This window comes from Pyxicephalus adspersus, chromosome 6, assembly GCF_032062135.1.
Source record: "Pyxicephalus adspersus chromosome 6, UCB_Pads_2.0, whole genome shotgun sequence".
Taxonomy (NCBI): Eukaryota; Metazoa; Chordata; class Amphibia; order Anura; family Pyxicephalidae; genus Pyxicephalus; species Pyxicephalus adspersus.
In genome coordinates, this window is record NC_092863.1 from 47,863,974 (window position 1) to 47,891,456 (window position 27,483).

At 35.6% G+C, this 27,483-nt stretch overlaps 1 protein-coding gene and 1 long non-coding RNA gene across 2 annotated transcripts in view; one reads left to right on the top strand and one right to left on the bottom strand.

The window, feature by feature from the left end:
• Positions 1–27,483, bottom strand: part of ARVCF (ARVCF delta catenin family member) — a 372,226-nt gene that overhangs the window by 292,640 nt on the left and 52,103 nt on the right. Inside the window, exon 2 of the mRNA XM_072413926.1 lies at positions 7,127–7,169. The gene's annotated coding sequence lies outside the window, so the exon portion shown is untranslated. The remainder of the gene's footprint in view (positions 1–7,126; positions 7,170–27,483) is intronic.
• LOC140333783 (uncharacterized) lies at positions 23,292–27,044 on the top strand. Its single transcript, XR_011921426.1, has 2 exons — positions 23,292–23,397; positions 26,886–27,044. It is a non-coding gene; the product is annotated as an uncharacterized lncRNA (long non-coding RNA).

Genomic DNA, 27,483 nt, shown 5'->3' on the forward strand with positions numbered 1-27,483 from the left:
TTTATCCATACAAGAGCTTTATTTTTTCAGTCTTCTTCAGTCTATTCAGTTTTTAAATTTAAACATATGTGCCATACATCAATCACAGCACTGCCTGAAGACTACGTAAAACCTGATTTTTTCCTGCTTGAATTATAGGTCTTTTCCCTTGCCCAATCTGTGACTGAACATTAAAAGGTGAAGCAGTACACTAATGAGTTCACCTCTAGATTACTCTGCTCTCACCTTAGCATAATCCTGGTTAGCATAGGAGCATTGCAGCACAGGTCCTTTTTGCTGCATCTACCTTTTCCAATCTGAGCTCTGCTATTTAGGGAATACAGGATGCTAACACCAGATTAAATTATTGTACTTACATTGTGTATTGCAGTTGCAATAAAAAGACATTTGGCAATTTATCTATGAAAACAAAGCTGCATTGATTTTTGGCCTTTTCTTTTTGTCTGGAGTTTATCTTTAAATGTACAGCACATAAAGACAGGTTTCAGGTATGTTTAGCATGGTTAAATGTGTTTTTTATACATTATACATATATGATCACAATAAATATTAAGTCATTTGTCAAATGACCCACAGCAACCATGTCTTAATGCAAAATAAACACAATTCAAACATGGTAGAACCTTACCCAAATATAAATGTGCACATACGTTTAGCCATTTAACCTAAAACAAAATAACTTGTCAAGCCTATCTTTTAGAAACATATGTATTCAATCCATGCAACCTTTTTCAATGTGTGCAAACATTTACAGGGCTGAAGAGGAGCTCCAAAAAAGTGTAAAAAAACTATCCCATAGGGAATATGAGTTCAGAACGATTTTCAGTGGTATAGTGGATTACATGCAGACCAAAAACTACATCTTCCATAGTAAAATGGTAAAGGCCCCACTACAAACCTGATCTTGACCAGTTCTGTCCAACTGCACTTAATTTCTGTCTCAGATAAAACAACAACAGTAGTCACTGAAGTCTCATACAGAAGCAATTTTTGTCATATTAGTACAGTTTTCTCCCATGTTTTTGTCCCGGATTGCTAAAGACAGGTGGATAACAACCGCTGTTGTTTTCTATTGGGGATGATGCCTCCCTCTTGACTTCTACACGGAACAAAGATCTGAAAATAAATGGATTTCCATTTAGATTTTATGTAATAGATCTGAAAATAAATGGATTTCCATTTAGATTTTATGTAATAGATCTGAAAATAAATGGGTTTCCATTTAGATTTTATGCAATAGACCTACTAATATGGTCTAAATGGTTGAAGTGGCAGAAAAAAATGTCTTGAATTTATGAAAAAAAAAACATCTGGTAGTCTTCCCAAACAGTGAAAAAAGTTATCTGGCCAGCTGAGACAAAATTTAAAATTTTTAGTGGGACATGCGTGGTGCAAACTCAACACTTCCTGTTACTCTGAGAGTACCAAGCATGATGGTGGCAACATCATATTGTGAGGATATTTTTCAACAACAGTGTTGTGAAAACTGCTTAGGATTAAAGAAAAGATGGATGAAACTATGAACTGGGCAATTTTTGAAAAAAAACAGTTTCACAGATTTGAGACCGGGATGAAGGTTCACCTTTCAGCCCTACCCTACAGATAATGATAAAACTACATGGGAGAGGTTTAAAAGAAAAACATTTTGATATCTTGAAATTACATAATCAAAGCACAGAACTAAATCATATTGAGAATCTGAAAAAAGGTGCTGTAATTAGATTTCAGCACAAAAAAAAACATTTCACAAAGATATTGTGTTGAAGACTCCCTCTTTCATATACGGTGTGCATGTCCAAAAGTATAAGGAATTTAGACAGTGGTATGACAACTGATTACACAGTCATGGGAGATTCCATACCCAAGGACCCTAAGGTTGTCCTTTTGATTTTTAAACCCTTGGTATGAACCAATACTCAATTAAGGCTACTCACCTTTATCTCTACAGCTGCCAAACAAGCACTGGGTAAGGCCTGGTGGTCTGCAGTGCCAACAATCTCTCATGTAAATCATAACAAGTCTTAACATTTCATAAACAAAAAAACTTTCAGCAATTTTAAATAATTCTATGAGCAAATTTCGTTTACCATGGGAACCATGGATCACAAATTACTTACTCCCTGGTTTGTATTGGTCTTTACGGACTATATAACTTCTTGAATAGGAAATCCAAGGGAGTACTGCACTAATGCTTGGACCTGGTCACAAACCCACCCCTCCGCCCCAAGTTCCTCAAGTTGCTTCCTTTTGGAAATACATCTATCCACTTCCTCCTTTCTTGTTGCTATTGCATAATATGTTCCCTGTTTCTTTGGTTAAATGAGCACTTATTTGCATTGGGAGCAAGATAATTAGATGATGGATGAATGTGGGTTAAATCTGTAGTTGCTTTATGAGGGTAACACCCCCACAGTGTTGTTTCTAAGTACCCCATGTAGAGTGCACATCTTCTGTATTGAGGCACCTCATGCTGTATAGTTATTCATTGTATCCCCCACTAATGATTGCACCTATTAGTCATGGAAAGACGAGTTTGTTGTTTGGATGTCTACAAATTCCCCTTACCTGTTTATTAATGTATTTATGTATATATCTTTGATTGAAGTGAATCTTATTTTTTTCTCTTTCCCTCATTACTTTCCAAAATGTGTACTTTTTTACTTCACAAAAAAAATCTGTGAAGTGGCCTAAAGATTGCTATACATCAATACAACCCACTTAACTTAAGGAACAACCCACTTAAGGAATTTGAGTGGTTTTGTTCTAAGGGGTGGACAACAATACCAGTGGCCAGATGTCTAAGCTTATAAGTCTTACTACAAGAGATTTGCAGCATTATTTGCAGCAAAAGGTGGCTCTAGAAATATTTACTTTAGGGAGGGGAGGGGGGCAAATACCTATGCACACTAAGTTTTGTTTTTGTCTAAAATAGTTTGTGTCACAATCAAAATTTTTTTGCACAAAGTGTTAGGCATATTAATTAAATGGTACTAACCAATCTAAATTTTATTACAGGTTGCAACAAAATAAGACAAACTCTGGGGGAAAAATATGTTCACAAGGCACTGAATGTTAAAGCGAACCTGTCATGACTTTTTTAACATTATGAAAAATGGTGGATAATCCTTTTATATAATATAAACATATTTTTAATATTTATTTTTTTTTTTTTGAAGGGACCACATAGTAAAAATGTGCCAACCTGTGCAGTGCGAGATCGGGTGATGTAAAAAGAACCTGGAAAAAGATAGTGGCTGCCACTGGTTCCCCCGTGCCAGAAAGAAGAAAGCCAGGAAGGTGCAGGACCAAATGGAATTGGATTGCAGAGAAATCAAGGGCTCTATGAAAGGGTGATTTTGTTTTTCTTTTATAATGAAAGTGAGGTAAAGTGTACTCTAAAAAGTGTTTTAAATCTTCTGAAAAAAGTAATCAATGTACTTTAAAACAAGCCATTCATCTCGGTATCTACAACCACTGCTATGCAATTAACTTCCAAAAAACCCAACAAAGCTACTGATATTTGCAGACTAACAGCCATTTTGTGTAAACAACCAGCAGGTAGGTGTTTCTATGCTGTAAAAAAAACAACTGAAACCTGACCTAAAAACAGTCCTTGTTGTAATAATTGGGCATTTTTGAGAAGGAATAAGTTGTTTAACTGCTTATACAGAATATTGTTATTAATAATAATAATAATAATAAATAGTATTTATATAGCCCTGACATATTACACAACACTGTGCATTAAATAGGGGAATATGAACATAATTATATGTCCATAGTCTGGGCACAGGTGTACTTTAAATAGACCAAAGCTCTCACAGTACCCTTGGAAGATATTCCGGAAGTCACCTGCAAATTCTATGCTATTCATTAACGCACTCAACCAACAGCTGCATACTTTTATTTTCTGCTGATGCTGTACATTAAAGAAAGAAAATCATCAGAGGTTCTTACAAAAATATTGTGCACCATAAATCACTAGAAGAGGAGCTGAATCAATAACATTTTTATAAACTACAACTTTTATGACATAAGTATATAAAGGAAAGACAGCATTTACATTACACTCTCCATATGGCACAATGAGGACAGTAAAAAATAGTTGCTATGTTCAGGCTCCTTAGACTGCTAAGGTTGTCATTTTATAATTGATAAGTATAGGGTTTCTGCTCAGTAATCACAGTAGCTCAAATATGCAAGTTACTTAAGCATCAATATTGTTCTAGTCTAATAAGATATACACCAACACATAAAAAACAGTGATTCATCTAATATCCTAAAAAGAAAACAAGGGAGATATTGCACATGACACTATTGATGTCACATTTCAAAATTTAATTTAATCTGGTTAGATTTCATAGTTACATAGTTACACACTTATTTTAGAACAATCACTAGTACATGTAGAAGGAAGACGCTAGTGGGTCACGGAAAACTCAGTTTTGGTAGAAGATATAAGACAGCAGAAGAGGATCCCCATTCCCTGCCTCAGACCCTGTGAGTAATTACATTCTTGGGGGAAATGTGCAATAGCAGACTGGTGGCAGTCTGTACCTCTGTGGGATCACTTAATTTGTTTGTGAGACATTTGGTCCCCCCTTTTACTGCAAACTACTTCACCAGCATCTGCAGGTATGCTTACCATATGTAAGAGATATATAGAGGCATGTACTATGCCAAGTTAATTGCAATGGGAATTCTCTTTGGGGTTTTACATCCCCAATATTATTGTATGAATGTTTTTTTGTTGTTTTTTTTGTTGTTTTTAAATTAGTACGTATATCCACAGACTAAAGATGTAAAAAGTATATATATCTTTTCATTTCTATTTGTTTTGAACCAATAGCTTACAGTTATATGCATACCTGCACACATTGGTGATTTAAACCAAGCTGTTACAAACGAAAAGATCTTACTTGAAGATAAACCATTTAACACTTCTTAATACCTGGGTTTGTATGAATGAGGACAAGATCCCTTTTTCTGTCTGTGTTTTCCTACCAAAAACAGGCATTGCAGCCTTGTGGCTGAAAGGCTGTAATTGTAAGGTATGTGAGTGAATCTATCATTATAATAATTTATAATCAAAAATAGAAATATTATGATATGGAACTAATATTGTGATTCTTTGCATTTTAAGTACTGAATTATCTCCATCTGTAGAACTCCTGATGAAGCAGTTTGTCTGTGAAACGCATATCTATGTGAAGGATGAGCAAAGAAGTAGATTGACTTGAATTGTTATACAATAGAGAACAATATGTTATGTTCCAGAATTACCTCCATAGATTGAGAATTATGAGCTAAGTTTTATACTTGTACTAATGACAAATTTGTCTTTAAAATATATTTGTACAATAAATATTGTGTTATTTGTCTTTTAAAATGCTGTGATATTTTATTTTTTGGAAGATGCATGCCTCAGAAATCCCAAATGAATACAGAAATAATTTCTTTTATAATATAATATGAATGAAATATGGGAAAATTATCCCTCGGTACTTCATTTTTACTCTTACCTTATAATATAATATCAATAAAATATGGCAAAATTATCCCTCGGTACTTCATTTTTACTCTTACCTTATTTTAGACCCTGGATCCCTGGGATTCTCTTTGCAATTTAAATATTTTACTGTCACGGCTCCACAGGGCCAAGTGGTGGACCCACTGTGTCATCAACCCAGTGGGTGGAGATGTGCAAGGGGCGCAGGGTCTAAGCAGTAGCTTGGTCTTCTCCAGAGTCTCTAGAAATAAGGATGTTGTGCAGCTAGCTACTGCCAGGTTGCGGCCCCCGTGCCCACAAGGCAGGTGACTGCTGACTAGCATGAACCAAAACGCAGTGCCAGAGGGAATTCCAAAAGTGTAGTCAAACAAGCCAAAGGTCAGGGCAGGCAGCAATCAAGAGTAGTCAGGAAACAAGCCAAAGGTCAGTACACGGATAATACAGGAGTACCACGCAGGAACTGAAGCAGTAGAAACCTGGGAGTAGAGCGGCAAGGAACTCCTTGTCCAGGCAACTTCCTCAAATAGGGGTCACTTCCTTAAAAAGGGGTTGTCATATGATGAGTGTAGGTAATGTGAGCCACAGACACTAACCCCACCAGCAGGGGGAGTGCTGGTGCTGAGATAGCCTCAGGTGTTGTTCACATGCCTGCCAGCAGAGGGAGTGCATCTGCCGAATACCCTAGTCCTCTGAGGCAAAGGAGCAGCTGACTGAGAAATACATGACCTGGACCAGGAAGTGTGCCGAGAGTTGGATCCAGAAGCAGAGATGGTGCTGGAAGCAGGGGACTGCAAGGTGGGTGACACTGAAGGGGTTACAAATCCCCTGATCCTGCACGGATCTGTGACAATTACAGTTTGTGGGAAGCCTCCTAAAACATTACAGGTCTCTTCCTCAACACACCTCTTAAAAGCCATAGGCTCTGATAAGTGTGGTGGCTCTTGGAAGGAGTTATGGAAATATCAAAATACCTTGATGTGTGGGTGTCAGTCTGGTGGAGAACCTCAATAACTAAAAGAACTAATATCCAAATAATAAAAGGCAATGTCAAGGATAATCAGGATGAGAAGGAAAATGTTAGATGACAATGGACATCATCCAGCCAAGCTCTATATAACTTGCTGTTTGACTAGCTCACAGTATACACTAAAAACAAAATAAGGCGTTCCTTATGTAAAGATGAAGGGAAAGCAGGAGTTTAGCTTTAAGTGGCCTCAGAAAAATGACAGCTGGAATCAAAGTGATCATATAGAGCAATTAAGTTAAAAAGATGTATAAATATTTTCAACATAGTGAGTTGTGGAGAAGGGTGGACTGGTTGTAAAGGAGACTCTGGCAGATATACATCGGGTGAGCAGTACTCCACAAAGATTTTAAAGAAGGCTGTGTGGCACAGATCAGATTACATAGCACACTTTCAGTTTTGAATAAAACTTTTATTGATAGATTTTTTTACCTGCAAGCTGATGAAAAATTGCATGCGAATTGTGTGGTTGTCCAAAAGGAACATTCAACAATGTGTCTTAAGTATAAATTTTGTGTAATGTGGAAAACTCTTTTTAAATAACTTCATATACAACATGAATGATTGTTTAAAAAAATTAGAAACACTCTTACCGTAACTGTATCTTGCTAAACTTGCACAATCATTTCAAATAATCTGGGAAGACAGAACAACGGTCTAAGTAATTATTATTGATATTTCACACAAGCATCATTAAACCTACATATCCAAACATGTTCAGCTTTTATTAAATCAGATATCACTAGACCTTAAAAAATCAATAAAAAATATTCTAAAAAGCAACTCAAGTGAGTAGCTGTATTGCTATATTGCCGCCATCTGTGCACTTTCATTTATGACGGTACTCCAACATAGCCACTTTGACCTTTTCCCCTTCAGGAGTTTCCATTTTTAGACAAATTTTACAACGAGTAAAATAGCTATTCACAAAATACAAACACAGAATTTTAGGATATTTTCCAAATATTCATACGCATTATAAAATTATGATGGACCTGAGCTCTCCAAGACTGAGGAAAATAAACTATCATGGGAGAACCGGTGTGTTCCAGCAAACCTGGAAAGGATTTCTTAAAAGTCTTTTACTTCTAGTAGAAATGTTTTCAATCCTGGACAAGATCCATTCAAGGTTTGCTGGTCCATAGTCATGTCACTAGCTGTCCCTCAAAGGAACTCACAATCTAATGTCCATACCATAGTCATATGTCATTAACACCGTCTAAGGGCAATTTGGGAGAAAGCCAATTACCCTAACTGCATGTTTTTGGAATGTGGGAGTAATCCGGAGTACCTAGTGGAAGCCCACACAAACATTTGGAGAACCAACAAACTTTATGCAGATAGTGCCCTGGCTGAGATTTGAACCTGGGACCCAGCGCTGCAAGGGCTAACCTCTCAGCCTAAATCCGTCCCAATGTCTGTATTCTATAAAATATACATTTATTTAACAGAATAACAAAATCTCCAGCCATTGTCAGTCATACTGCTTGTTAGTGATTTTAGAAATCATATATGAATCTGAGCAGGTCAATCAATATACACAAGAAATGAAATACGGTAAATACAGTCTGCATTACAGCACTGCAATAGTGTGCTATAAATAAGATCGCCTTGAGCATTACACTAGTCAAAATCAGACACTTACTGGATTCTGAGTTATAGCAATGCCCTAGGGAAAAAACAATTACATTATTCCTGAAATATTGACACAAAAATAACTCTCCATAAAATTCTTAACAGACAAGTTAATGGTCAAAACATACAAAATACTATTAACATAAAATCATGTCACTAAAATAAAATTATACTAGCTCTGGGTTTAAATAAAAGGCAGCAAAATACAGATACTTTAAGAGACAGACTGGGATTGTAACAATATCCTAATATTAAGCACATAAAGCAATGTTTCTAAAATGTATTATAGTTTGTATTGCTATATTACAATTCACATATACACCTTGCTGTGTTTTAGTTGATTAAAAAAAAGCCCTATGTTTGCCCATATCATCGCAATGTGTATTTTTGCTTTAAACAAATTTCTTATGTTTTTAAAAGAAAAACATAGAGTCTGTTTTTTTTTCAGAATTCAGTATACTGAGCTTTGTTTGACAGACAGGAACACTGAGGATACACTAAGGATGCCACATTTTGAAGACCACTGGCATAATATAAATGTACAAAGGAGAAACAAAACAAGTGCTGCTGCAATGCAGTGAATATAAGAAATCAGACTAATTTATAACATTATTATTATTATTTTTAATAATAATAATAATAATAATAAACAGTATTTATATAGTGCCAACATATTACACAGCACTGTACAATCAATAAGGGTTGAAATGACAGACAGAGAAACAGGGGGAGAAGAGGACCCTGCCTAGCAAAGCTTACAATCTAAGGAAGTAAATATAAAACATATATATTAGGTCTTACTGTAATCAAGGACCCTTTGTTCTACTGAATCTACATGTTACGCTGCAGAAATATTTTAGATTGTTTTCTGCAAAGTGCTTAAATGATGCAGACAGGCTATAATTAGATTTAACCCAGAATATATTAAACTAGAACTTAAATTAAAAAAATGTAAATACTTTTCCAAAGAAAGGGGAACAGTTATGACCTCTGTCAGCTTTTTACTGTTGTCTGTCTGACTTCTTGTGTTGTCACATAGACAAGAAGTTACATGAAATTTCTCCAACCGAAGAAAAAAATCGTATCAGTGCTTTTAATAGTGTACCCAAAACAACAAATGAACATATGTCTAGATGATATTGTTGTCTTTGCCCCCAGTAGGTGCATTTCCCTTACTATCTGCATGAACATGAAGTGAATAGAAACACCCCAATGTGATACATAGCTGACAGTGATTGGGGTACTTGTGTTCAGGTGATAGATTCAGTTCTAAAAGGCCTGAATCAGTGGCATAACCAGTTGTACTGAGAGCTAGAATTATGGAAGTTCATTTGAGTATTTTTTATTGAATAGTACCAATTTTCTGCCATCCACAAAAGAAGCCATTTGCAATTCTATTTTAGTGTCCATGCTATGTCACCAACTGATTGTGTCCTTTACATTTTATAGCAAAAACATGGTGGTTTCACATGCTGACTGTAAAAAGATACCAATTCATTATACTGATGTCACTAGATTTGACATGTTTACTTTATACAGTTGTGAGCACTACACACTTACCAGAAAAAGTCACACAGTAATATTCCTATCCCATAGACAGTACATCACAGAACAATGAAGCGTAGCAAGAAATGTTTACAGACTAGCCTGCTGGTAAATCTGGTTGACCTCAATTTTCAATGAGTGGAAGAGTGGGTGTCTTTGGCAAGGAGAAGCCCCAAGCATTTAGAGACATAGTCATGTATGAAAGAAAAAGAGGGAAGCACTTTGAGGCAGCACAGAAGCAGCAAATGACACAATTATTGATAGTAACAAACAACATTTAGAGAATGAGCCACAGAAAAAACAGGGCTGCCTGGCAAACAAAGGCTAACAACAAACATCAACAGAGCAGGAGGTACAGAGAGTGAAAAAAAAGTTGTATATAAGATTTCTGTACTGTATTGTGTACATATGGAAGGTTTTATAGGAAGGGCTGAACTGCCAATTAGGCATCCTAGGACCCAGTAGGTAGCTGGGGGCACAGTCTCAGCCTGATAATGGTCTCTGAGTAAGACTGCTTAGCTAAATTCAGTAGAAATGATTCAATCACTTCTTTAATGTGCCCGGCTTGGGCTTGACCTCATGGGACCTCTGCAGGTCACTTTAGAAGGATGGAATGCAAAGAAAATCTTCTATTTTAAATTAAAAGTGCTCAACTCCAATCACGTCCAGGTAATCTTAATATTATCCTTAAGGAGCAGGAATTACGGTCAAAATGCATGTTGTTGTTAAAACTTTGCTGTTAGCTTTGTAACAAAATTTTAAGTTTATTTTGTATAACTTTGTAAATTACATCACTTTACATTCTACTATTAAAAAGTTCCAAGAACAAATAACAAGATGTTTTAAAAATAAAAGACCAATAGAAGCACAACATGTTAAAAAGTAGCAGATCTAACCTCCAGTAAATCTAGTTTAGATGCATGTTTGAGGTAGTTAGATATGCTTGGATAAACACGGATTTAATATGGTAACATATAAATTAGTAAAGGCAACTCTGAAATGGCAATGGTGTGCATCTGTTCTCAAAATTTAGAAATAAAAGCTTTATATGAACTGACAAAATCAACTTTTACCATATGTTATCTGTTCAAACACCACCGACACACACAGAATGTAGAAAGCAATACAATTAGAATCTAACTCAATGCAATAAAATGAGGACCACACATTTAGATTTCCCCAACTATATATATATATATATATATATATATATATATATATATATAATGTCCTGCTAAATATTGTTCAAATGTGCTTTGGGAACAGTGGTTCCTGTGCAGCTCCTAGCAGTTGGCGCCTTACCAACTGCATGGTACCCACCCCGTTCTTAAAGAACCAGCATTTACACATTTTACAGTGAGTGGTTCTAAACCATTCAATGCCATACCCCTGCATTTCCAATGAGCTGCTGCAGGTGAGAAGCTACATGTAGTGTCTTACCAAGGAAGCAGTTCAGGGGCGTGAGGAAGAGGTAATTGCCTCATAACCTCACTGCCGGTCTGAACATAGACTACAGCTTACTCTAGAATAAGTAAGAATTTTTAAAAATGTGATAAACTATCGGAGTAGAAATATATATACTGATGCTGAAACACTGGACATTAGAACAATAAGAACAATTCCAACATTAGAACAATTCCCTATTACTGCCCAATTTAAAATAGGCTTGCTTTGAAGTTTACAGATAAGGTATACCAAAGTGGTATTTTTAATGCTCTCCTGTCACTGAGCAATACAAATAAAATTTCATCCCTTGTAACACTGGGGCTAAGATAAAATTATTTCTGCACTGAGAAACATCTAAGCAATGTGACTTTGCTTCCTCTGGGTTTATGTCAGAAGCCAAAAAGAAGGAATGGCAGTATACAGATTTAAATGGAAAGCTGTAGAGACGTTTGGGACAGAACAATAACACAGTTTTTAGTATATAAATATCAGAAAAGACTTAGGCTAAGTAATGGTGAACAGAAAACTAATAATCTGCCACAGCCAATTCAACACAATTTTAGAAAAACATACAGAAAGCGAGAGGAAAAAGCACAGAGCTTTATGGTATATCTGTTAAGGGAAACTTGTGCTAAATACACCTAAAGGGGTACTATTACTTACCTATCTCTGATAGTGCTTGGGTGCCATGCTTATCTGCAGATGGCTCCCACACATACGGTATCTATATGTGTATGGTGAGGGTAAAGTCAGAATTTCTATTTTGTGGGTCAGTGGTTTAGAAACTACTGGAGTAGTAACAACAAGCATCTTGAGAATAAGAGTTCAGCAGTGTCAGCCCCATATTTGTGCTAGGTAGGCAGCAACTAACAATAAATCTGCCTTATTCATTTCTCTAGAAACCCCTCTGTAGAACAATATAATGCCTGTAATCATGCCAGTGAATCCATTGTCTATGTTTTTCCTTTCAAACCATGACAAGTTTCTGCAGCATTGTCTCTCATACAGCTACTATATCATTTAACAAAAAAAAGCGAACGACTGAACGATGCTGATGAACGAGGAATGTTGCTGCAAACAAACGCCCATCCCGGCAGATCGGATTGGGCAAGGATCGTTTACTATCTATTATGTGTACGGTTGTTCAGCGATCATGGATGTTTCTGCAGTACACTTTCTCCAGTACTTCCTGCATCGTTCAAACGATCGTGTCTAGTATGTGTACATTATTGGTGGATTACATTTGAACAATCGTATTGTTACAACATGTACAGAATCGTGCTCTATACAATCGTTCAAAATAATCTTGCATAATCGTTGATCGATTGCTAATCGTTCGTTTTCCAACGGTAATTGATGCACATGTGTACGTATCTTATGCCTATTTATTTTTTACATCCGCGGTGCATAAGAGCCATGGGTATTTCAGCTGAAATGATACAAAATCTTAATAACATAACTGAGAATATTTTTATGTAGATTATCAAAAGAAAAAAACATTAACATACACTAACAGTTAAAAGGTTTCTAAATTTTCTTTGGATGTATTGTTCCTAACAGCTAATGACATGCTTCAGCAGTTTATCCACGTTATTTGCATGCACATTACATGTCCCAGCTCTGGTTTCATTTTAAAATAAAATGTCACATCTGTTAATCAGACAGATGTGAAAAAAGCATGAAAAAGAAAAATGCAGACACAATATCTCACTGATGAAAATAAAAAAAAGAGTAATTAATGACTAGTTTTGTGGCTGGAGCTCTGAGCTAAATTACAGTGAGGGACAATAACTGATAAAAGTTCACTTAATCTCTTTGTTTTTAATGTGCCTTTCCTCAGACTGGTCCTGGTTGTTGTGTGTCTATAGTATACACTGGACTACAAGCTTTCCAAGAGAAGAAACTGATGTGCCATTATAAACTGCAATAGTAAAAAGTAAAATGCCCTTTTGGTCTCTCAAAGTCAGCATCAAAGTGCAACAAAGAAAGGATTTACCATGTACATTTTTCCAGTAATCTTATAAACATTTATATACATTACAGACACATATATTTATATGTATGTGTGTGTGTGTGTGTGTGTGTGTTCTTGTTGTTGCACACAAAACGTCAAAAATGCTAAATATGCCCTGCTGTCTAATAAACCCTACTAACCAGGTGTATTTACAAACACTTCCAGTCTTAGGGTGTTGCTTACAGCTTTGGTGGATGCTTCATCACCTTTATTATTAGAATATTCTTTATTATAGTTTAATTCTGTTTGAAAAAAATTCACAACTCTAACCAGTCCCATGACTGATTTTCTCAATGGTTACCTACAGGGACCTGCTTTACTGTTTTACATACATTCAGCACACCATATTGGTGTGATATCTTTGAGAAATAAAGCTCAACTGAGGTCAGAATAGGGAAGCACTCCACATAAATATATGTGGGTACTAGGAAATTCAGAGACAAAAAATGTACATACCAAAAATGGAAGAGGTAAAAAGAAGTAAAGCTGCAGTAATAAAAGAATCCATTAAGGTGAGGGGAAAAAAGAGGGAACTGGGAGAAAGGGAAGGAGAGGTGATTGGTATAGGGAAAGGCTCTGGGGACCCCAAGCCATTAATGAAAAGAAAAACTGTGTACACAAAAACTCTTTTATAAGCCATGAAGGAATGTAAATGTATGCCAGGATGTCTATACTGGATCCAGGGACTCCAGATTAACAGACATTTGCCTTGGGAGTCTGTTAAAATACTAATTAATTTTTTTTTTAATTTTTACCTTGATGTTGTCTAACCCTAATATATCTTAACCTGATAGGGCCAGTGGATTTTTCCAGTTTTTGGCTATTGTTTGCTTAGCCATTTAGGATTTTTATTTGCATATTCCACCATTCACCGCCTGCTACCAATAAACGTTATCACGTGTATAATACGATCAAATCATGAGATTATGGTTAGATTCACCCAAATACTACTTACCCACATTTACAGGAATTCCAATAAAATCTTCTCTTTCTCTCTTGTACCCAAAAAAAAAAAACATTACAGCAAGTATATCCATATTAAATTACAACTTACAGATGCTCAAGAATAGCTGAATCTTTTGCCAAATAAACCTAGCGTTATATTTTATAGAGTGTCCTTGTGTTCCTGTTCCACTGTCAAAAAACATGTGTTCCCTCATCCAGAATGGTTTTGTTCCACTATGACTAGTTGAACAGTTAAGACCACAAAAAATCACTGAAAAGTCACAGTAATTGAAGCAAACATGAATAAATGTGAAATGGAGACTTCTTATTCCATACAGGATGTTTTAAGAAACTTACTGTAGATAAATGAAAAAGAAAAAAAAATAGGGAGCTCAGAATTAAAACAAAACTAGAAGAGAACTTCTGTTTACTACAAAACAAGTAAAACATATTAGCAGATACAAAGATGAGATTCAACTGTATGAGATGAGATTCAGATTCTGTATATTTCTTTTCCTCAGCAAATCAATATGAAAAGTACCCCATAGTTAGTATTTGTTTTTATCAATTAAGTTTTTGTGGTCAGGTTTCAAAAATTAGTCAAACTTGGTATCGAGCTAATAGCCTAACTACATAAAAAAGATGCAGCATAGGACAAATTGCCCAAATTCATATCACTCTGTCATTGTCCTTGTCAATGACACAAGTTCTAATATGCAACATATGGCCATCAGCAATGATATCTAAACCCACAAGTCCAGAGAGGTGTCCATTATTGCAGGAATACATAGAAATAGTTGTTTTAGAACAGGACACTGGGGATGATGTGATCCTTAAATTAATGCATCTTCCATCTTGCTATAATGATAGCTAAGCAGTCAACTAAAGAGCTAGAATGCTGACAACAGCCCATACGTCTACCTCAAAAGGTCTAAAAGAAACCAACTATACACAAAATAATGCACATCTACAGCCAATGAGATACAATAAACATTTATTTTTTGTTAAATAGCATATTCAAACCAAAAGTAAAAAAATATAAAATATAATAGAACAACAAAATGATATACATATAATTGCTTCTTCATCTACTGGCAAGAAAGTGGAAACATTGATTCCCCTAATTATATACATTATTGACTTCACTTATATGCTCAGCTTTATATTACAAGCAAAACTTTCTACCATGAGAAGTAATATAAAATGGTGACCTCCCCCTCAACACTACATATTGCTGTATAGGCCGCAAGTCACAGTGGGTTGTAGATACCCTTATCATGCGTCACCGCCTACCAGCAAAATATAACTTAATGTAATGTCTTGGCCACAGTGAAGTGACAGCAAAGGAAAATAAACGTCCATCCTGGTGCTGAATTCTTTAGGACCACCTAGGACAAATTCTGTAAGTTATGGGAAGTAGCATTTGGGGACACTGCCCAGATAGAGAAAATCCGAGTTAAAAACTGGTGTATTTTAAAGATATATTATACCTCATGGGTAGCAGGTGATGCGACATTATTTCATGGGGATGTGAGGTCGGGTAAACTGACAAAGATGAAGTAAATAAAACCCAGTGACTAACACCCTCACAATCTTGATATTTAGGGGTTTTGATTTTATTGCTATAATTTTCTTTTTGAAATTTCGATGTCTCTTGGCAATTCTCCAAATCGTGAAGGGAATCCGATGGTTGAGACACCAAAAAAATGGACTTGTGTTGTGACACAGTAATTAAATCATATTTTATTGGAACAAAAACCCATGCACATGTTTGCATCCAGTTACCTCTGCCCCTTGAAGCACCTTCTAGGTACGGTTACACTCAACATGACACTGCCGTGACACACATAGAGCACGACTGTTCTCAAAGTGGAGAGAACAGGACTTTTACAGTCCTTTTGGAACTATAACGTTTTATTATAATTATTGTTCTAATATTATTGTTGGATTTTTATAGTAATATATGGCAAGGACAGTGTAATATATAAGTGGCATAGCAATAAGAACCATATTTGACCTGGAAACACATTCATTCACTTCTTTTGTTAGTAGGTCTTTGCACAGCTTTGCTGATATTTTGGTAATAGTTTTCTTCTTGGATCCCAGTATGGTAAAATAAAATATTTATTTAGGTCCATAAATTAAAAAGTTTAAGAACACCTGCTGTGCATAAATTCTTTTTGAAGTTGTAGGATGAAAATAACTGTGACTTTTATATTTGGTTTGATTTAAATGTGGTAAGTCAACCCCCTTAAAATTCTGGAGCTGTTCAATTACAGCAATTTCTAAGGGTTTTGAGTTACCGAAATCAGCATGCCTGAAAAAAAAAATATAGCATGAGCCCTTTGGTTACAATGGTGCATTTTTACTATAATTCTTGTCTCTACCTTCAAAAAATATATTTAATAGATTTTAACTATATGTCTCTGTAAACCACATCTCTTTCTGAATTAGGGGGAACTGTTGTGCTAATTTATGATCATATCAGTATTTAATTTTTATACTGCAGCATAAAACCTAAAAGTCATATACAGTCTAATGTATTTTTCTTTTTAAAGATAAGTGGCTGTTCAAGAATTTTATATACATGTGAAAAGTGCTAGCTATAACCAAGGACATTTTAGTCAGGATCTTGGCAAGCTTACATGTAGAAACATCTAAGAGGTGGAAAAATAATAGCAACTATGAGAATATAGATAGCAGGACAGCAAGCTAGCAGAAAATTAAAAAACTCAATAGCTCATTAGAATTAAAAAAAAAATAAATAAAAGATAAACAAACTTTTGCTACAATATTTACCCTAAATCCAGAGGATACTCCTGCAGTACTTTCTTATGTGCCACTAGGTGTCTTTATTCTGATGGTCAGCATCATTCCACTCCCTTCCTCTACAACCAGGTAGCCCTGGACCCACTCTAGATCACCTTTCTTATAATACCAACAGATAAAATGTAATATTTGATGCAATATAAATGTAATGTAATGAGGTCATATCCATAGCCCCTGCACTGGCTAAATGTTAGGAAGGATAAGAATAAGGCAAAATGCTTTATTTATCCCTGCTGTAGATATTTTCTTCTTGTGCTACTGGTCCCTCATAGTCACTTCACTGCCTGGTCAGATCTAGCACTCTGACATCATCCAGTACAATGTGGGACCAATAATCCTACCTAAACAGGAGATCAGTAGGAGACAAGCGCCACATATAGAGGAAATGAGGGTTTATCTCCCAAGAGGAGTACAGAAATAAAACTTTTAATTTTTTTAACTATTTACCTCTGTATTTTAAAACTATTATGGAGGATTTTTAACCTCCCTGGCAGTCTGAATATATCAGTACTTTTAAAAGTCAAAGCGGTACATTTGGTATTTAAAAATACTTATTATTTTAAATTTCCCACCAGGTCCTGCCCCTGGGCATCGTCAGGGAAGGCAGATGCTGGGCAGGCTTGTGGGGACCAGGTAAGCTTTACAGTTCTACCCCGACTGTGGCTCGGGGTAACCACTTTTGGTACTGAAAATTAACCTCAAGCCACACTCGGAATTACTGCCAGGGAGGTAAAGTACAGTATTTATAAACCATAACGATGAACTTTTCATTTGCTCTATTTTTGTCTGGTAAGTATCCAATTGAAAGCATTTTGTTTTAACTATTTTAAAACCTGCTAATATTTTAAGAAACGTAAATGTCAATATTATCTCCATAGGTTTTTTTTTGCCTTGACATACTACACAATTTAAGGTAGAAGGGATCCAAATATAATAAACAACTTATATTTCATAAACAGCTAGAGTTAGGTTTCTGAGTTCTGAGTGAAAGCAATGAAAATAAAACACATTCTTTTTGAAGCAGTTTATGGAAAGCTCACAGTTGTCCTTGCTCACATTATATATTTGAACACATGGTAATTGTACCTAGGAAACTAAAGGATGCAATATCATGCTACTGTTTATGAAACGTTATAAAAACAAATTTAGAACACAATAGGTTTCACTATTCTCTATTCTCATAGGTCTCTAATTTAACATTTTAAAATGATCTGCAGGTAGGCAGTCAACAGCCCTACTGCTCCTCATCACCATAGCATCACATAAAACTATCATGGCAGTGGAGGTGATGAATAAAGAAGTGAGTTACTGTGAAGAACGCAAATAAGCCTTTATTGAAGCTGTGCAGCATTATACTAGTGAACAGCCAGCACAGTAACCTCATCCTCAACACAAAATCAAACATCTAACCAAGGCTAAGTTTATATGGACATTTGTCAATTGCATGGAGAAAAGTTCCAGGGCAAGTATTTTCAACTGTTAAGCATCCAGGAGCATTACCTAGCGACAGGAGCTTGTGAATGTTTGATTTAAAGGAAGAAAATCTCAATACACAGGCAGAATACTCAGGTACAGATTGGGGATCGAAGAAAATGTTCTCATAAAATTGTTCTCCAAATTTGGTGTTTATCTCCACTATCTGGTCACTTCGACTGAAGTCACAAAAGTCTCTGTTCACCACTTTTACATTTTCTGCCAAACACTTTTTTAATGTTTTTATTCATTCATTGATATTGTTTTTATTGCTGTGTATTTTGCTTCATAGATCTATATATATATATATATACACAATTTACAAATGCATGCACTGCTGCCTATGGCTGCTAGTTTTTTGAGATCTGGAATAGGATTCAGTGATTCACTGTTGTACTGCTTACTGTACTTTTTGCTGAAGACTCGGACATGAAGATGCAAATCCCTGCCTCTACGATGGCCATTTGCCACACAAGTGAATAGTAAACTAGCCGTAAGGATCATCTACAGATAGACTACAGGCAATACTGATAACTAGTCATTTGGTCTACATCTGTATTTTTAGGGAACAGCTTCCACAGTTTATTATCTCTTTAAGAAGTATACTCAAGAATATTCACTGAGTAAAAAGGCAATGCTAAAAGAACAACAACAACCATCATTTTTCGCTGAATATCAGATGACACTTGATCAGGGAAAAAGGGAAAACTTATGGAAACCATATACTAAGAGCTTGTAGTAACTACTCCCCACTACTGAAAAACTCTGCAGCTGAGCTGACCTGCAGTGTGAAATAGGTAGGATAGAATAAGCATAAGACTCTGCCAACAAGAAAACAGGTTTTATTTTAGAAAACCATTTATAAAAAAATATTAATTTAAATGCTTATGAAGAAAGAATAATGATTGAGTTCAATGTTATCATATATTTTGTTTTGGAAATTGACGAACCGATGTTTTCTGTCTTATTTCTATTTGCTGGTGACATCTTTATTTTACTATATCAAATACATTTTATTTGCAAATGCAAATTTGGCATTTGTAATAAAAAAAACAACATTGCTTTTATGTTTGTTGGCAGCCTGGGCAAACAGACTATTTAAATGTCACAAAACCAATACGGGAATTACTACTAACCTTTTACTCACTACATTTGTAAGCTATCTCTTGTAGAGCCTCTTATGAACTTAGAAGTGTCAGAGACTTCCTTGGCCTATCTGTCTGAAGCTGCTCCTCCATCCCTGCTGTGACGTTATTAGAGCTCCCCGTAGGACAGCATTTGCGAACTGATGGGCTGGAGAAGCCTCAAACACTTCTGGGTACATTGGAGGTTCCACCACATACTGTACTGAAAATAAAAGTTTTGCATTATGGATAAGGAGTTAAATATTCTAACTGATATTCAGTCAACATGGCAAGCTAGGGAGGAGTGACTGTATAAAGGGAAAAACTACAATAGAAATCAAATTGCACCAATCTCAAGAGGCCAAGGATTTTATAAAAAGAGTTATTTAATTAATTTGTTTTATTATTATTATTAATATTTTTATTATTATTATAGGATTATGTTTAGTAACTATTTAGCTACAAAACGTATTTAGCAAAGTTCGTATGCTCTAGTTCTAACCTAAGGCCAATTTAAACTATTACTGAAAAACTATAAATGTGTACTAACAATTGCACAGTAAACAAAAAAGACAAATTGTGAAAAATGTAGTAAAATATTTAAACGTGCTTCCCTGATCAGTAGTAGTAGTAGTAGTGTGGTAGATGGATCATGTAATGCCAGATTCAGAGGGTATTTGATATCTGCCCCTACCTGTCCCCAGAGACCACAAAACTCCTTGTACACACTCTTATAATCTCTTGTCTGGACTACTGTAACATTCTCCTCTCTGGTATTCTACTAACCCGACTCTCTCCTCTACAATATAATATGAATGCTGCAGCCAGACTCATCCATCCCTGAGGATGGTTCTGAAGCACCTGGCCAATTGTAATAAAAGGTAAGAAGGCTTTAAGATGGCAGAGGTGCAGCCCGAGAACAGGTTGCTCAGGTGGAGAGGTGTGTAGCCTGTAGGCTGGGAGAGCCCAGGAGGTCGCCCAAAGTTTAGCCCTGTGGGACTTAAAGAGAGAGCCAGGAGGCTAAGTTTGTGTTTTCTCCCATTAGGCTGTGATGACACCGATCCCCCAAGAGGGAAAACCCTGGAATTTGCTTTGTGTTGATGTTTTTGTGAAAAAGTGGGCAGCGTGCACTGAAATTGAAATACCTTTTTGAGGTGAGTGCGTCTGATGCTAATCCCTCACACAAAATATACAGTGACAATTTGCCTTTAATGTGTTTTGTCTTGTATATGTCCTCCCATGTTCTGGTTCATTTCTTCTTGCTAAGGATCTGCATTGAACTTTTCTAATACAAGTGATAAACAAATGCTAGAACTCGTTAAATGTATAGTAAGCATCAGAAAAAGGTGGAAAAAAATAAAGTATGGTCATTATGAAATACATTGTGTAACTCAAATTGTTTGAATCTTCCTCTAGAGAACAAATACAGCAGTATTGTGAAATAGGCAGGGTCACATAAAAACTTTTTATGGCAATTTTTAAAAAAAATGTATTTATTTTTGCATAAAGTCCCAGAAAGACAATTTGTCACATTAACATGGTGATTTTTGCATTACCTCAGTATAAAGGAAACAACATAAAAAATCTAAATAAAACATAATGAACCTGTCACCTATGTATACAATGATGAATAAAGGCACATTTAAAATACTGTGTCAGAACAATGGCCCTGTTTTATTAAAGCTCTCCAGGACTGGAAAAAATACATGTTCAGCAGTAAACCTGGGTGATCCAGCAAACCTGGAATTAATTTCTTAAAATGAGTTTGCTATTTGTTAGCGAACGTTTTCAATCCTGGACCAGATCCATTCCAGGTTTGCTGGATCACCCAGCTTCGCTGATGAAATGTATTCTCTGCAGCCTTGGGGAGGATTAATAAATCAGGACCAATGTTTGTGTCCCACATCACAAACAAACCCAACATACAAACACCCAGTCACAAGTAGATAGATCGATAGATAGATAGATAGATAGATAGATAGATAGATAGATAGATAGATAGATAGATAGTGAAAATATGCAACTAGTGTCAGACAGCAAACTCTTCTTTTACTTCACCTAGAAATAGATTCAAGAGGATATTGTAGAATAATTCTGCATCCCTCAATGTCAGCAAGCAGAGCATTCTTGACTATTACAAACCTATCCAGAGTTGGTGTTCCTTGGAAGTAATTTGTAGTCAGTGGGAGGTAAGGATCAGTGCTAAGAATGCCTCTTACACTGATGGTCAGTTAAAAAGCTAAGAAGATTAATAAGGATATTGGTTAGCACAGAGAGAAAAAGGGGGAGAAAAAGCTTCAAGTGACCTAAGCAGTTGGTTCTGCCAAGTTAAAATAGAGTCAAGAATATGCAACCCACCATATTCAAAGAACTCCTGGCACACTTTGGTAGAATCCTGGTAGAAAAAAGTTGACATTTTCCAATAGTTGCCATTATTTGGCTGCTTTTCGTGGGTTGCCATACGGCTAGCTGCACACATATTTAACTGCTTTTCTTAAGAACATGTGACACTAATCATGGGGTTTCCCTTCCTTTCCTCATTTATTCCCAACTTCCTCGCCCCCTTCCTCCCCTTCCCTTCTCCCTTTTAATGAATGTAGAAAAAATGTAAGGAAATGCGATTTATGTAATGCTAGACAGCACATTTTTTTATTTGAGCTAATAGTTATTGTTTGGCATAATTAGAGTTGTATGGTTTGTGTTGTTCTTTTGTATTTGCTGTGTTTTTGTTTCTTTGTGAAACCTAACGTCCCTTGTGTTAGGAAATTACTGCTACCTAGCAAAACATTTCATCATAGAGGGTACATCCCACATTTTTGACTAGTGCTCAGTTTTGTCTAAAACTGGCTTTGTAAATGAATAAAAAAGAGAAACACTACAGGACACACTGAAAGCATGGAGGGCAAAGTCAAAACTTATATATAATAAAGATATTAAAGCAGACTTCACCAATTGGAACCAGAGGCAAAATTGTGTGTAGCTTGCATTTAAAAGATACCTACAACCATGCTTTTCAAAAGTATTGACCAAAATCTAAACAGACATCCCTTAGCGTTTTCAATATAAAGAAAATACCCTTCTAAGCATCCTAGTAATATTTAAATTAAAGCAATCAATCAAAAAAATTCCAGCAAGCAGAAAATGTATGCCCTATCGCCTGGTTCACATATCAATACAGGTGATAGGGGCGCTTAAATCAATAGGGATTCAGTGAAAGGAATACAATATTAACTGACTTGTCCTGTCCTTGGTTTTAATTCACAAAGTATGGAAAATGCATTATCCAACGCATGTCCACTAAATAAACAATAAAGAAAATGAAATGTAATTAAAATATTACTATAAATTGTAAAAAAAAGTGATAAATATTTTTATACTACTGTGCTTTCTGACTCTCACGCTCTACCGTATGTGTTAAAATACAGGAAAAAAATGAATATAAATATTTTTGTGCATTCTAAAAAACAACTAAAACTTTAACTTGGAATATTTAAGAGTTTCTTGGGCTTTTAGAAGTTGGCAAATAAAAATGATCAAAATTTTGAAAAGTCTGAGCTCATCTGCAGTCTATTTATGCTAGTACTATAACACATTCTGAAATGCTTGTATATTTTCAAAAACCATTTTTAGGCATGGTTAGTGAAGGGGAAAAGACAAAACACAGCAAATCCGGAGAATGTTTTTATCTGCTTCACTGAGCATGGAACTAATGAGGACAAAGCTCTCTATTGTGAGGTTACTATCAACATTTACCTGTGCTGGAACAGTCCGACTATCAGCAGATGCCTTGTGTGACTTAAATATACAGCATTTTCCCAAACAAATGCCGCAAAAAGATTCAATTTTACCTTAGGTAAGTGTATCTTGGTCTTAGCTATTTTCAATATATCATGTATTGGACTTAGGAAATGAGTAGGTTTCTCATAGAGCACAATGTAAGACAAAACATCTGCTTATCAATGATGTGACTGTCAAACACTCCACAGCTATTATTCTCAACACTGGTGCATGTTTGCTCCATTTTTGACTGGGGAAAATAATTAAATCTTGATCTGGTAGATATGGAAAATAAACACACACAAGGTACAGGTGATCATAGTAACTGCAACAAGCATGCAATGGGAAAGACTATTTGTTTAAAATAGGAAAAATGGAGGGGGGCTGCTGGTCCCATTTGGAACTTTATAAGTTTTATTATTGACTGCTGATCCTACTCTGACTAATCTATGGTTTCTTGTTTCCTAAACTACCATTTGTCTGTTCTTTGGCTTTGATTTTTCTTTTTGTGCCCCTGGATAACTTGCTTGGCAGTTTGGCTTTTGTGTATGACCTTTGGTTCTGACCATTCCCATGCTTCGGGGTCTGCATTTCAGCTTGTTTTCAGTTGCCCCAAGAGCTTGTCCTGCCTGTGGATTCCTGGTGCCTCATCAATCCCTCTTTTCCTCAGATCCCAATGAGGTCTTTGAGGCAACTAAGTTTTGGTATGGCACAGCCTGCCTCCCAAAGCTAGTAAGGAGCTTGTCTGTATAAAAGGGGTGTTGTGCTAGATTGGGGATTGATGTTTGGTTAAGAAATGACATAGGACCAGGGCCTGGAGGCCACATTTGATATTGACTGTGGTCGTTTGTGCAGAGGGAAAGTGTCAACTTCGGTTTCCTTCTAGAGACATGGCCACTTTATTACTAAAAACCTATTCAGATAGGGTGTATTTCCATATTGATCTTAAACTATAAGCATAATCTAGTAGATAAAAAAAAATTAATGCTTGCAATAGATAGCTAACCCATTGCCTTTATAATTTTAAAGGATGTTAGTACCTGTAGCTGTGCTGCATTCTCGTTTCAAAGTCCCTTAATCTTGCAATCAAAGAAGATACATGATATAAAGCTCAAACAAACATGGTACATGTCACTTGCATGAAAATATTATCCAAACAATTATTGGCAAGGGAGCGGGGTATCACAAGTCATCATTTTCTCATAATTCTCTCATTTTGAAAGAATATTTTGATATGTGAATCATACAGCAATCACAATAATGGCATTGAGAAAGGTAAATCTAGTTGTTGTAAATGAAAATTGGTTGCAATTTATATTTTCCTATAGGTAAATTTTACAACTGGTATATGCTAAAAAAATGTCTGTATGTTCATATCCAATAGTTTTTACCTTCTAATGCCTAACTCCACTGAAATTTGTTTCATGAAGTGGTCCTCCAACAACAGGGGACACATGGGAAAAAGTTAAAGATGTTACAGTATTCATAAGTATAGCTGATATAGTAAGGTTAAATTATTCAATTCAATTATTTAATCAAGTAAAGGAAAAAAAGTACTGTTTACTTATTTCATCTGCATATCTGCAGGGAATATTCAAACAATTTATTATGTGAAGATTCTCAACTCATTCAGTAAATTAGTCTCAATGTTCCATTTCAAAGCCATACATTGTTAGCACTATACCATAGGGAGACTTTTCAAAATGGGCATTTTTTGTGGACTTGCCATTTGCTAATTTCCTCCTATTTACTAGGATTGCCTGAAGATTTTATGTTACTGTATGCATATACACAATTTTGATCTCAGATGCACCAGAGACATATCTACTTAATATGATTAATGAGCTTTTTCCTGGAACATATGCAAGAATGATGTTTAGACATATTCAGTTTCACTCACATAAAGCAATTCTATTAGTATGAAAAGAAAAGCATAACAGCTAAGCTGCTAAGTATGCTTAAACTGGTAAGCAATATCCTTATCAAATAATACTTGTTTGTATTAAAGAATCAAGTGCTGCTTATATCATAGAAAATTGGCAGACCTGGTTGTCTTTGAAGAATAAAGATGGCTTAAAGGGTTTAAAATTATGAGAGTCAATATTCTGCTATGAGACAGATATAAACTATGCCAAGTGCCCTAATGCTGAGGTCACGCATCCTTCTATATGTAATTCTACATTAAGCTTCACAGCTCATTGGCTAAAGTCACCTAAACCACCTCCATCATCAGTTTTGTTCTTCACATAAAATGTTTAAAAAGAAATCATGACAAATGAAGAACAAAGGCAAATATTTATCTAATGATCCCCAGAGATATGTAAAGTAAACAATTTCTCACAATTATTGTACATTTGCAAAGTATGGCTACTTGGTGCTTATAGGACAGAACCTGTACCATACACAAAAATAAGCATTAATGTTTAATACCATCAACAGACATTTTTTTTTCACTGAAATTGTTTTGAAGCAAAGACAGCATATTTAGCTTTACAGTTAAAGAAGTTCACTTCCAATTTTACCTTGTGGTACTGGGAACCTAAACAACTTACCCCTTTGAAAGTTAGAAGAGGGATGTGCTTCTAAAACAGTTTATAAACAATATCATTAGCTTTGCTAATGCTTTTTGATCACCATGATGATCACATACCTGCAGGACAAGGGGATATCTGTAAAGAGTGTAGGATACACAGAAACTTATAAAAAATTAGGTGGATGGCCTAAATATCCAGGTGAAGAAGACCAGTTGGCCATTGCATAGCTTTGGCAGACAGAAAATACGTTTTACTTGTCTACTTAAAAGAAACCTATTGTGGTATCTTGATTTACAAAATTCAGCAGGAACAAAATAAACAAGATACAATGGGCCTGGATTATTAACCTTCTTGACAGTATGAATAATAAGTATAACAAGTATTTTTAAATGTAAAAGTGGTACATTTAAAAATACTTAGTATTTTAAATTTCCCGCCCAGTCCCGCCTCCGAGCTGTACGGTCCCGCCCCCAGCCGCACGCTCACACGCAGATGCCCACCCAGCATCTGCGTCCCCTGCCCTTGCATCCCCAACGTTCACAGGCCAGAGATGGAGATGCTGGCCAGGCATCGCCAGGTTAAACAGATGCCCGGACGGCATTAAAAGGCGAAGAAGATGGCGGGCACCGGAAAACCTAGAATGTAGCTGGTCCACAATTGAAAACATCTGCCAAATAGCAACTTCATTTTAATAAAAAACCCATTCCAGGTTTCCTGGATTATCCAATATCCCCCATGATAGTCTATTTTCACATTCTTAGAGAACTTTAATAAATCAGACCCAATATCCTTATCTTAAATAAATTGGATCTTAATATTTTAATTTTAAAGTTTTTTTTGACTAGCCCAACAAATTACGATGTTTTCCTCTGCAGTAGAAAAATTAAACATGGAAACTGGCTGCTGTGGACTACGGCTCCCTTTATGCTTTTTTATTTTTAATAAATATTTGCTCAGTCACTTGTCTCATTGTCTCCTATATATAAGGACTTATTGAAACAAGTGTTTTCTTTTTCCCTTTTCATCTAAGGTCTCTGAACCTGTTCCAAATACGCAAGCAAGATCAAGATCTAGGTCTGAAAAATGTATGCAGAATACAAAGGCCGAAGGAGGTATTTTAAGGGACCGGAGAGTGTATACTTTTATTTACCTATAAAAAATACTTAATAAAATTAAACATCACTACTCATTTATGTGTAACTGATGATAATCTTTCAGCTTCATATTACTACTATTACAACAACAACTACTAAGAATAAGTTATGGTAATGAATACATTTATGTATTACATGCCAAACCATTCTGTCAGTCAGTATCATGTACTAGGAGGGATAGGCGCAGATTTTTCATAGTTTTAGACACTGGACATTCAATGTACATGGTCGCTCATCCAGTGCTTTTATAGATTTTGTTTTATTTATTACATTTATTAAGCCAACAATAACAATGAACAGAGTGCAACCACACACAGAAAGATAGTTGTGGATAAATAGTAAAACTTAAAAAAATAAATAAATAAGAAAAGAAACATAGGTCAATGATGCACAGCAAAGCTTGTAGCAAAATACATATCATACTTGCATTGGTCACAACTATGGCAAAATGGATGCAGATTCTTTTGAAACGTT